Raw genomic sequence first — 12,071 nt, forward strand, 5'->3', positions numbered from 1 at the left:
CATGCGGATCCTCTATGATCTCATTCCTTTCCCCCATCTGCTCCTATTCCTCGAACGTATCCGCATCCTCTACACCTCCCGCCGTCTTGAACCCCCTCACCCCCTGGTTGCTCCTCTCCTCTCTGATCCCCGCCCCCTGCCACGTCTTCACTGTTGTGTCCCCCCCACTCTGCATCTCTACACCCTACATCTCCTTGCCCAAGGCAGCTTCCATCAACTCCCCCTCCCGGATGATGCCCTCTCTCCCTCCATTTATCCTTCCTATCAACTCTGATCCTCACCCCCCTCCTTTCCTCCGTCCTTTCCCTGGGCTCCCTCTTCCTCCCCCCTTCCATCCTGTGTTTTCTCCCCACCTACCCTCTCCCTATCTCCTTTCTCCCCCCACCCCCCGCGTCCTTTTAGACTCCCCTCCTCTGCCTTCCCCAATCCCTGGCCCATCTGCTCAGCACCCCCCCCCCCTCTTATGTATCCTCATCTTCAATTGGCTCCTTTCCCCCCTCCCCCTTCACTTTTCCTCTCCTTCCCCCCCTTTTTCCCATCATCTGACCAGTATCCCCCCACCTGCTCTCGGGTGTGGTATGTCATATTTGTGCCATTTTTTTAGTGCAGTGTTTAAGTGAGTGTTCAGTGTTGTGCGTCTTTCCACAGTGTTGCGAACAGAAATCATGCTGTCGCTGGGTGTGCATTTTATATCTCTTGCGAACAGAAACCAGACTGTCGCCGTGTTTTTTAATTGTCTGTCTCTTATTTTTTCTGCTTCCTGTGTATTTTATTAACATCATCCACCCTGTGTTTTTGTGTTTTAAGCTCCAGTATTTTCTGCCATTTTACCTTTAAGTCACCGATTTTATCGCCAACTGTTATTATTTTTTATTATCTTCCTCTTTTTAAAACAAATTCTGTAGGCTGAAGAGCGGCGTACTAAGCTGCTGCTAGCCCGCCCCCTTTAGGGGGAATCTAAACTCAATAAAGGAAAAAAAAAAAACGTTTTCGCCAGTCTGCGACGGCTCACCTGAAGATGACTGCCAAGTGCCCAGTTGAAATATCGTGCGAAGTGTTGAACGACAACCGGCTGCAAGCCCGAAATTTGTTTGAACAGTCAATTCGCCGGGAAAATTTTAAAATTCACAAGATAGATACTGCCTACAGGAAAATTAAAGAGACCTTTGGAGAAAAGAGAACCACTTGTATGAATATCAAAAGCTCAGATGGAAACTCAGTCCTAAGCAAAGAAGGGAAAACAGAAAGATGGAAGGAGTATATAGAGGGTCTATACAAAGGCAATGTACTAGAGGACAACATTACGGAAATGGAAGAGGATGTAGATGAGGGTGAAATGGGAGATATGATACTGCGTGAAGAGTTTGACAGAGCACTGAAAGACCCGAGTCGAAAAAAGGCCCCGGGAGTAGACAACATTCCATTAGAACTACTGACAGCCTTTGGAGAGCCAGTCCTGACAAAACTCTACTATATGGTGAGCAAGACGTATGAGACCGGCGAAATACCCTCAGACTTCAAGAAGAATATAATAATTCAAATCCCAAAGAAAGCAGTTGTTGACAGATGTGAAAATCACCGAACTATCAGTTTAATAAGTCACAGCTGCAAAACACTAATGCAAATTCTTTACCGACGAATGGAAAAACTGGTAGAAGCCGACCTCGGTGAAGATCTGTTTGGATTCCGTAGAAATATTGGAACACGTGAGGCAATACTGACCTTACGACTCACCTTAGAAGAAAGATTAAGGAAAGGCAAACCTACGTTCCTAGCATTTGTAGACTTAGAGAAAGCTTTTGACAATGTTGACTGGAATACTCTCTTTCAAATTCTAAAGGTGGCAGGGGTAAAATACAGGGAACGAAAGGCTATTTACAATTTGTACAGAAACCAGATGGCAGTTATAAGAATCGAGGGGCATGAAAGGGAAGCAGTGGTTAGGAAGGGAGTGAGACAAGGGTGTAGCCTCTCCCCGATGTTATTCAATCTGTATATTGAGCGAACAGTAAAGGAAACAAAAGAAAAATTCGGAATAGGTAATAAAATCCATAGAGAAGAAATAAAAACTTTGAGGTTCGCCGATGACATTGTAATTCTGTCAGAGACAGCAAAGGACTTGGAAGAGCAGTTGAACGGAATGGACAGTGTCTTGAAAGGAGGAGATAAGATGAACATCACCAAAAGCAAAACGAGGATAATGGAATGTAATCGAATTAAGACTGATGCTGAGGGAATTAGATTAGGAAATGAGACACTTGAAGTAGTAAAGGAGTTTTGCTATTTGGGGAGTAAAATAACTGATGATGGTCGAAGTAAAGAGGATATAAAATGTAGACTGGCAATGGAAAGGAAAGCGTTTCTGAAGAAGAGGAATTTGTTAACATCGAGTATAGATATAACTGCCAGGAAGTCGTTTCTGAAAGTATTTGTATGGAATGTAGCGATGTATGGAAGTGAAACGTGTTCAAATGGCTCTGAGCAATATGGGACTTAACATCTGTGGTCATCAGTCCCCTAGAACTTAGAACTACTTAAACCTAACTAACCTAAGGACATCACACACATCCATGCCCGAGGCAGGATTCGAACCTGCGACCGTAGCAGTCGCGCTGTTCCGGACTGAGCGCCTAGAACCGCTAGACCACCGCGGCCGGCTGATGTGAAACGTGGACGATAAATAGTTTGGACAAGAAGAGAATAGAAGCTTTCTAAATGTGGTGCTACAGAAGAATGCTGAAGATTAGATGGGTAGATCACATAACTAATGAGGTATTGAATAGAATTGGGGAGAAGAGGAGCTTGTGGCCCAACTTGACAAGAAGAAGGGATCGGTTGGTAGGACATTATCTGAGGCATCAAGGGATTATCTATTTAGTATTGGGGGGGGGGGGGCAGCGTAGAGGGTAAAAATCGTAGAGGGAGACCAAGAGATGAATACACTAAGCAGATTCAGAAGAATGTAGGTTGCAGTAGGTACTGGGAGATGAAGAAGCTTGCACAGGATAGAGTAGCATGGAGAGCTGCATCAAACCAGTCTCAGGATTGAAGACCACAACAACAACATCTGAAATTTATGATTATGGTATTGAATAATGTATCTCCGCTTATTCCCCAGCGTTTTAATCAGTTTGTGAGTGGTGTCTCCTCGTCGAAATAGTTGCTCTGGACACAGCGGCAATCGCCATATGCATAATACAAACAAATAGGGTGCGTGGGTTTTGCCACGTCCCACATGAGAATCAACCGCCATACCCTCTGTTTCTCCACCTTATTCCCTGAAGTCTTCTCTGGGAGCCCATCAAAACTCGTCAGTCACAGCGACTGTGGCATGGTGTGCCCTTACAAGTTATTGATATCCAAGTACATGTTGTAACTCGAATCAAAGGATGCGTGGAACTTCTATCCCCTACATGGACTATTTGCCTGGCCGTGCCTATAAACACACTGACAAAATCCACCATAAATCCCTCGCTCAAAGGAAAGAGGTGTGTCAGCATCAGTAAATAGTTCGATTCTGCCCTTCGTTTTCCTGAGCATAGTGTCCCAGGACAACCCAAGTGCTGTGCAATAAAAGCCGGGATTCAGAGACTGTGTGGTCTTGCATAGAGTCCGGAATTTCTCGACAACGTCCACAAGTAAGCGCACCTTTGTGCGTACTCTCCTTAAGTGGAGATTCTGGATTCCTACTAGACATTCACAGAATGCTCATACTCTGCATCTGTTATCGCATCGCCTGTAAAGTTGCTGTAATATGCAATTATGTATTGTACCCTGAATTCATTGAGTTTTGCCATGTTATCCACATACTCATATGAAAAAACCCCTTGCTAGTCAAGAACTGAAACTTTTCCTCGTCAGGGAATGCAGCTAGAGTGATGTGCACCTCCTTCAGAGATAGAGTTTCAACAAGTTTCTGGAGTGGTGCCTGCAAAAACGTAGCGAGTCAAGGGAACTGGGGGTAAATCTTGGCGTCATTCGTTTGGCGAATGAAATATAATTCTCAACCCTGGCAGGACACTAAACCAATTTTTCTCCCAGCCGAAAGCAGCCAAGAGCTCAACAAGAAAGTGAGCGCAACTTCCCTGCAAGAAGAAAGTGGTCCTTGTGAGGAGTTTCCGCTTCTCTATCTAATGGCAGCTCACAAATATGGCTGTCTATCGCGTTATTGTACAATTCCTCATTCTGTTTCGGTATGGGCACGGGAACGTTGTCGCTATAAAGCTTATCAACCTCCCATGAAAGTTTTTGAAGCTCAGTGAGAAACCAAACTGCACGATTATCCCTGACATATGGTTTGTATCGATTAAGAGTCGAATCACAGGATGGTGTAACTTGGCGCACTGCTGCATGTGGTACGTGTTTTCTGTAAAGGTAGTGTGTGAGGCTGTAGGGTCACTTTCACAGTGGGTCACCGAAGCGAGAACGCATTCAAAGTCGGCAAACACCGCAAACAGGGATCGCTCTTGATGGTGAGCATTTTTAAAGTTTTAGTTTGTTTTCCTCAGAAAGTACATGGGTACCTGCCAGGTGCTTGGATGTCGAATCTTCTAGATGCTTTGCTGATAACTTTTCTGAGAAAAAGGCATTGAGATACCTTAAGCAAATTTTCTGTTTATCCTTATGTTTACTAATTTGGAATGAAAGTAGGTGGAACATGTCCCTGATCCAACAGTCATGATAACTGTCTTTCTTCATATTTTCCTCGTTGGAGAATAGTAGCATGTTTACATACATTTTACGCTCACCAGCGAATTTTGAGAAATGGAGGGTCTAACGACTATACATTTATCTCGCTTGTTCTGTTCATATGACTCACATTTCCTAATTTACATGTTTGGATGTATGTAAAATCCTAAGGGACCAAACTGGTGAGGTCATTGGTCCCTAGAGTTACACACTACTTAAGCTAATTTAAACTGACTTGTGTTAAGAACAACACCCACACCCAAGCCCGAGGGCGGACTTGAATCTCCGGTGGGAGGGGCCGCACACTCCGTGACATGGTGCCTCAAGCCGCGCGGCCACTCTTCGTGGCTGACGCGCATTTCTCCACTTCTTAAACATGAATCGATATTCCAGCATTCTTCACCTCAAATTTAGGTATGTCCCGGATCTTGACGGGGAACTTGACAGCATCAAAGCTATAGCCCTTATGAATGTCAAGATAGCTACTTTATAGAGATGTGTGCTGCGGATTTTTCGTGTAATTTCTTTCGCAACCCAGAATTGACCGTGCAAAAAAGCCTGATCCTTTCTATTTTCCATATTAATACATAGGAACCTGGACACTCAATTTAGCGGATCATAGACGTGCTTATGGATGTCAATGTGTGGTATTCAGCTAAGTAGGTTAGTTGACCATCTAACTTCCATCTCGGAAAAGCGGCCTGGTCCAGTGTAGCACTCAAGATGGATTCACGAAACCACTTGGCGATTGATGTGCTCCACCATATCACGTATTGAAGGCTTATGTATTCAGTGCCACAGGTCTATTTTGGGGCGAGGGGGTACGCAGTTTGATGCACTGTACTGTACTGTACTTAATGGCAGTGTACTATGTAACATAAACAAACTTGAGATCAGTTTCCAGAACAGGAAGCACGCTTTCATAAATCCTGCATGGTGACAGTGCGATCATGCTGGATTCCTGATCCTAGAGAACGAAACTCGTCCCTCAAAGGCGTCCACAATCACCGAGTATTCTACATGCGATATGGCGTTACTAATCTGATGTCCTTCAGTGAAAGAGTTTGCCGCAGGATTACTACTATTACTGTAATTACAATTAGTCGATGGCAGTGCTGCTGCTGATGACTGTTTCTTGGGGGGGCAGGGTGGTGCACGTACCTTGCAGTTCAGGCAAGAACGTGGGGGGGGGGGGGAGAAGTGTGGGCATTCTGGCTGCGTCTGTGGCTGCGGAGATGGTTGTTGCTACAACCCTCAGCCAGTTCCCAAAGGGAGGCTGGCCCATGGATGCCACAGCTGAACTGGTAAGAGTGAGGGGTCAGGGAGGCAGTGGCTGCAGATGCATCTGCAGCTTCCCATGCAGCGACGATGTACATCTTACATGGTAGAAGAACGTGACATGCAGGACCTCACCTACATGATTGCCTCTTCACCACCCCTGGTACCCATGACACTGCATACTGCATGGAAGGTGGTGCTGTGGGAAAGAATACAATAAATAAGTACAATGTTCTAGACATTGCTTGCTACTGCGATGAGAGAAACATCACTGGTTATTTGTAAGTAGAGTGAGTATGTGTTACCTGTCTCGCTCTGGCTCTGTGGGATACCCCTCACGTCATCTCCTCACTCTCGATCTCCTCCACCCACCCAGGCATCTCCTCACCCGAACCACTGTAGATCCACAGATCAAGGTTGCCGAAATCACCTACAACAGCAACATACTGATTTAATAAAAAAGTGAATACGTCTCTACCCCTCCCTGCTCCTGCTCCTCAAAGTCATCTACATCAGCAAAGAACATGCCTCAGACATTAAGCAACATGTTATGTATACACAGTACTACAAAGAAGAAAATATGTATACTTACTATGTTGATGCTGCTACTGCCGTTCCCGCTCAGCTCCCAGCTGATCCACGATTTGGTGGATGGATGCCGAAAAAAAAAAAGAAAAAAAAATTAAAGTAGAAATCTGAACAATTGTTACGAAGTCTGTAAAAATGTTATGAAACCTACAAAATCCGAGCACAGAAGATCTGATAATATGATAGTTTTTAACTTCTAAATCTGAACATATAGGAATTTGATACTATGAACCCTATTTACCAAAATGTACGTCGAAATCTGCACACACTGTGATTTCATACTGACTCTTCTTTAACTTCGAAATGTGAACACACAAGGATTTGACACTTTGAAACTTTTTTACCAAAGTGTACTTTGAAATCTGAATACACAGTGATTTTATACTATGAAACTTTTTTACGAACTTATACTTTGGAATCTCAACATACATTTATTTGATACTACGTAACTTTTTGCAACAATATATTTAGAAACGTGAACACACAGTGATTTGATACTACATAATGTTTTTTTACGAAAACCTAGTTCGAAATACGAACACACAGCGATTTGAAGGCACGAATATTTTTAACCAAAATATACACTATGAAAACTGATCTCATGCTATGAAACCTAAATCTGAACAAATGCTACAGTACCGAAATCTGAACACAGCGTGATTAGATGCTAAGAAACATCATTTATGAAAATGTACACTGCAAAATACGACCTGAATCTATGAAATTAAATATGTGCTTACCCGGTAATTCCCTTTGCCTCGAGCGTTTGACACTGCCACTGTTGCTGCTGCTGGTTCTGCCTGAAAAAGCTTTATCTCGCAGCCAAACTAACACAGAAACAGGCAAACTGATGATCAAGGCAACTGTGGATGATAGGAGAATGAGGACAAGAGTGGAAGGGGTAGGTTATATATACCATCACTGGTTCAACATTAGCCAATAGGAACACAGTATTCTGAGGAGGGATTAAAACTTCTGTCTGTGTGTTTGGACAGATTGGTTCACACACAAACAGGAAGTAGCCACTTCAGAAAGAGCTGTGGTGGTTTGGTGGGAATTCCACAAGTATCAAATATCAAGGGGTTACTGCCATCTGATGCTTAGTTCAACAGGAAGCAGCCACTGCAGAGGGGCTGGTACATGTGTGGGCCTTCAGTCGTGCCCATGACAGTGGTGGCTGGCTCTGAGGCCTCCGACACTGGTTTGTCTGAGGCAGGCTGTGAGACACCCAACTGGGATTTTCCCTGCATGCGGTCAGTGTGGTAGACTGAGCATGAGCATGTGCAGTCTTGCAGTAGTTCCATATGGCAACACTAGAGGCATGCAATGAAGCAGACATATTATTAGCCTGTAGACTTCCACAGTGAATGGAGCTGTCAGCAGTTGGTGCTCCATCCAGCATCCAACAGCTGTTAGTCAACAGACATGGATTGACCTCCTTGGCACACAGATGCATGTGCTCAGTGCCCAGGTGACAGACACACATGTAGGCAACCCAAAATGGTTGCTGATGTACTGCACATAATTCCATTTCTCAGTGCTTATAGTCATGGAAATGGGTGCAGACATGAGCACTACGCAAGGGGAGGTGCCCTGTCTCCTGCAAACAGATTAAATAAAGAATATGCAAATCGAATTGAGCAGTATATTACAATGATCCGAATTTCGTGTTGTGAGATCCTGCCTCTCCAACACAGACTGAATCTTCTGCCACAAATTTATAATTGTGGCAGGGGAGGGGGAAGGGGGAATGGGAAGGAAGGGGTAGGTATTTCCCAGAGAAGACGGGCAGTCAATCAATTCATCAATTTAATTAATTAGACAATTAATTTGCTATCAAAAGTATACTTGTACCAGCAAGAGGGAGGAGTTTGGAGTTCCCAAGTGGGTTGGGGGAGGGTAGGGAGGGGGAGGGGGAGGCGTGGGGTTTCTGAGAAGGTGAGATTATCCCCTGTGGGTCATAAATCCACCCCCCCCCCCCTAAGGGTCATAAATCAATTACCAGAACCATAGGTTTGCACCTGAATGTGTACTTGCTCCTCAATGTGTATAGCCCACACAATACAAATGTGCCAGGACCTGCTTTATCCTACTACTTTCGCCGTCTAGAGTAACATAGATCTTGCCTCTTCATACCCTTTCAGCACACTGCCAAGACGCCAGTATGGCTACTCCCCTTATAGACTGAACCCAGATATCCATTACTTGCACCAAGCAACTCAAACTTTCTTTCTCAAGTCCGAATTTCAATCTTTTATCCTTATGTACGATCTTTAAACTGAAGACACTAAAAGATGTGCGCCACCCCGAAAATTATACATTTATTGTATATACGTAAGTGGCACATCAGCCTTATACGAAATGAGCTGCTAGTTCTGCTGGTGTCATTCATATTGATGTAACTCTTATAGAATTAAAGCTGTGGGCAAATATTTGTGAAACTAATTAATTATGTGAACTGGAAATTAAATTCTGAAAACGTACTATATGATGTTATTCACAATGTGTTGTTATATTTTCCATCTTGTACTATAACGACATTTGTTTATTTGTTTCTATAATATGATATGCTGAATGTAATCAATTACTTAATTTTTGTCAAACAATTAACTGCATAAATAAACCATGTGGGTAGCTCATTCGATATTTCCCAAAGAGTACTTTCATTTTGGAGAATGATCTTCCCTGTGGATTAATTAGTATAAATGTGTTTACAGTTATAGAGAAAAATTATTACATATCCTTTGTCACCCAATAATAATGCGGTTCTCTTCCGTAGTCAATGTAGACATTTAAGTAATCATCTAGTTGAGCTCGTTAACTGGGTGTATCGTGCTTTGGTGTACATTTAGTGGTTGACATTCCACATGCATGAAGGTGTCTCTCAATGACGCTTTGTATGAACTGCTAACAAAATTCACGTCGTCACTTCCAATCTACCAGAAACATGTGCATCATACTGCTACCATCACACTCCAGCGACACGCCTTCCAGGCTCCCACAAACATTAAGAGACTTGCACAGTGGAGCAGTCGAATGCTCGAGTCAAAGCCATCCACTTCGGCGCTCGTTACAGTCTGTCGCGTCACAATGTATTACTCAGTTAGTTAAAATGTCGTTATAAATAAATTCCTAATTTTGATTATGTTTCAGCATGTTTATAATACTTCACAAGCAAATTTTGACACATAAAAATTCAACCTCTCCCTCATACCTTAAATATTAATATAAATAATCAAATGATATATACAAGTTTAACCCGTTTCCTGTGTTGAGCTATACAGAATTTAATCATCCTGTCCTTCACACCTTAAATTTTAATATAAATAATCAAATGATATATACAAGTTTAACTCGTCTCCTGTGTTGAGCTATATTGAATTTAATCATCGTTTCCATTACTGTTCTTGATAACATACTATCTGATACATACATGAACAAAGACAGAAGTCTATAGCTCGAGAATTCACTATTGTTTACATATTCTTGCATAATACACTGTATGAAAGCCATCATAATCTACTTGTAAGACATCACATTGATGTTTGTCAGTTTACTAGGAATTTTACATTGTGAATATTTCAGAATTTAAGCTGAAGGAGCTAATGGCTGACATTTATTTGCATTTATTTAAACAAAGTGGATGTTTAAAGGTTACTGGGTAACAATATTGTTGACACATATCTAATTAAGATTGATTAAGTAGAGTGGACTGCTAATGAATATGCACAAGCAGAGGAACCAGTTTACTGTTGTTTAAACAAAGGGGCACACACAAATAACGTTTCTGATTGTACGAACACAACAAATACCATGTGTTCTGTTGTGTGTAGAATGCAACACTATGCCTTGTATCAAATGATCATGCAATGGACTAGCTTGGTCCTGATCTTGTGGTCACTACAATCTTGCATCTGCGGAGGGGGGACCCGAAAAGAGTGCAGTCACTGTTGTAACGCAGAAACTGAACAATTTACCTGCTTAAAACGGCATGATTGTTAACTTTTGGACAAAGGTTGAATGGCTATCCAAAAACGACACCAAGGCGACTGTGGCGTACCACAGTCGTAGATGACAGGGATGAACGGCAGCCGAGGTGGTGTGTATGGGCGAAGAATCGTGCAACTGTTGAGCAACTGACGGCCCAGATAAACCAAGGGCCTACCAACAGCGTGTCCTCAACTACCATTCGGCGATCGTTCCTACGTTTGGGACTCCACAACAGGAGCCTCGTTTGTGGACCCATGCTGACTGCTGTTTATCCACGACGAAGACCGGAATTTGTACGCCAGAACCGCCACTGGACGTCCACTGAGTGGCAACAGGTGTCCTTTTCCGATGAATCACGTCTTATGCTCCATCGGTCAAATAGCGGTCGGCAGGCACGAAGTGAAACGTCTGGAAGGAATCATCCGGCAGCAGTCGTCGGAACGGTGCAGGCCAGAGAAGGGAGAGTTATGGTCCGGGGATTGTTTTCACGTCAATCCTCGTATGATACCGTCCTTCTCGAAGGCATAACGTATCAACACAAGTATACATTTATCCTTCGAGTCGATGTCTATCTCTACATGAAGTTTGTATATCTTTGACACGACAGAATCCTTATTTTTTATTTTTTTTGGAGTCATCAGTCTTCTGACTGGTTTGATGCGTCCCACCACGATTTCTCTTCATCTCAGAGTAGCATTTACTACCTACGTCCTCAATTATTTCCTGGATGTATTACAGTCTCTGTCTTCCTCTACAGTTTTTGCCCTCTATAGTTCCGTCTAGCACAGTGGAAGTCATTCCCTGACGTCTTAACAGATGTCCTATTATCCTATCCTCCTTGTCAGTGTTTTCCACATATCCCATCCTCACCGATTCTGTGCAGAACCTCCTAAATCCTTACCTTATCAGTCCACATAATTTTCAGCATTCTTCTGTAGCAACTCGCCTTAAATGCTTCTGTTCTCTTCTGTTTCGGTTTTCCCGCAACCCACGTTTCACCGCCACACAATGATGCACTTCAAACGTAAATTCTCAGAAATTTATTCCTCAAATTAAGGCCTATTTTTGGTACTAGTGGGCAACGGCCTTGCCGCAGTGGATACACCGGTTCCCGTCAGATCACCGAAGTTAAGCGCTGTCGGGCGTGGCCGCCACTTGGATGGGTGACCATTCGGGCTGCCATGCGCTGTTGCCATTTTTCGGGGTGCGCTCAGCCTCGTGATGACAACTAAGGAGCTACTCCACCTAATAGTAGCGACTCCGGTCAAAGAAAACCATCACAACGACCGGGAGTGCGGTGTACTGACCACCCGCTCCTCCTATCCGCATCCTCATCTGAGGATGACACGGCGGTCGAATGGTTCCGATGGGCCACTTGTGGCCTGAAGACGGAGTGCTTTGGTACTAGTGGACTTCTCTTGGCCAGGAATGCTCTTTTTGCCATTGCTAGTCTGCTTTGGATGTCCTCCTTGCTCCATCCGTCACTGGTTATTTTGCTGCCTAGGTAGTTGAATTCCTTAACTTCA

The 12,071-nt window shown here is 43.5% G+C and overlaps 1 pseudogene; it reads left to right on the forward strand.

Annotated features, from left to right (window-relative positions):
- The first annotated feature begins 11,622 nt into the window (after positions 1–11,622).
- LOC126103460 (5S ribosomal RNA) lies at positions 11,623–11,740 on the forward strand (annotated as a pseudogene).
- Positions 11,741–12,071: the final 331 nt, after the last annotated feature.

The sequence above is a fragment of the Schistocerca cancellata genome, chromosome 1, assembly GCF_023864275.1.
Source record: "Schistocerca cancellata isolate TAMUIC-IGC-003103 chromosome 1, iqSchCanc2.1, whole genome shotgun sequence".
In the NCBI taxonomy this organism is placed as follows: Eukaryota; Metazoa; Arthropoda; class Insecta; order Orthoptera; family Acrididae; genus Schistocerca; species Schistocerca cancellata.